Below are 1,092 nucleotides of genomic sequence, written 5' to 3' on the forward strand. Positions count from 1 at the left end.
TGAAAAGCCCCTGCACATTTGCCTTTAAAAGAGCCAAGGTCTATCTATCAGCCACAGAGAAATATATATAGAAATCAGAGGCAAGTGTAAGGAGTGTCATGGCCACATTCACATAAAATGTGACAGAGAGCCTGAAATGAACAGCCCAATGGTGCTAAAGTGTTTCATTAAGAACACAGATGACTCCCTGCACACTGGCTGTTCCAAGCGTCCGATGTCTGGTAACGTGCGTGTGCAGATATCCAAAGAACTGTGTGAGGGTAGAATGGAACCCCATGTATGGAGGGCATCGGAGGCAACAAAGCTGATGGATTTTGGAGATCCTGAGCCAAGCCATCTGCCTAATTTGGCCACCCTGCGCAAAGCAAAGCAAGAGAGAAATGCCTTAGAACTAGGTGACAAGGATCCTATTTTGTCACTGCAGATGTTAAAATACAGCGCACCTCACAGTGGTAGCATTAAAGACATTGGATTGGACAAGTTTTTCTGTCACTATTGGAGTCAAACACAAATGTATATGTACAAGTCATTATCAAAGACATCTACTAACCCCACTGTGAGTTTTGATGCAACTGGCTCAGTAGTGAGGAAACTACAGAGACCAAATGGCACATCTGGCCATGTCTTCTTATATCAGGGCGTTCTGGCAGGTAATGAGAGCTCAAGTGTCCCAGTCGTGCAAATGCTGTCAGAGAGACATGATGTTAATGCAATAACACGTTGGCTGACAGAATGGATACGTGCAGGTGCATCAACTCCAAAAGAGGTTGTAAGTGACTTTTCACTGGCTTTGCTCGGAGCTTTGGTCAAAGCTTTTACTCCTCATCCTGATCTGAAGACCTACATTAATGTGTGTTGTGGCGTCTTACTTGGTAATCAGTCTGCAAAAGTGCCACCTTGTTTTGTTCGGGTTGATGTTGCACACTGCATCAAGATGATCTGCCAGTGGGACTGCTTGAAGAAAAAAGCACATCGCGTTAAAGATTTCTTTGTGAGGTCAATGGCACAGCTTCTAAAGTCACAATCCATAGACGATGCTAGAGAGCAACTACGCAGCATTACTGTTGTGGCTCTCAGTGAAACAGAGGGCAA

General features: G+C 44.6%; 1 long non-coding RNA gene across 1 annotated transcript; it reads right to left on the minus strand.

Moving 5' to 3' along the window:
- Nucleotides 1-71: 71 nt before the first annotated feature.
- LOC107579365 (uncharacterized) lies at nucleotides 72-1,007 on the minus strand. Its single transcript, XR_001608468.1, has 3 exons — nucleotides 870-1,007; nucleotides 551-685; nucleotides 72-355 (listed from the first exon to the last, which is right to left on the minus strand). It is a non-coding gene; the product is annotated as an uncharacterized lncRNA (long non-coding RNA).
- Between the last annotated feature and the right edge of the window lie 85 nt (nucleotides 1,008-1,092).

This window comes from Sinocyclocheilus grahami, unplaced genomic scaffold (assembly GCF_001515645.1).
Source record: "Sinocyclocheilus grahami isolate Dianchi unplaced genomic scaffold, SAMN03320097.WGS_v1.1 scaffold16847.1, whole genome shotgun sequence".
Classification (NCBI taxonomy): Eukaryota; Metazoa; Chordata; class Actinopteri; order Cypriniformes; family Cyprinidae; genus Sinocyclocheilus; species Sinocyclocheilus grahami.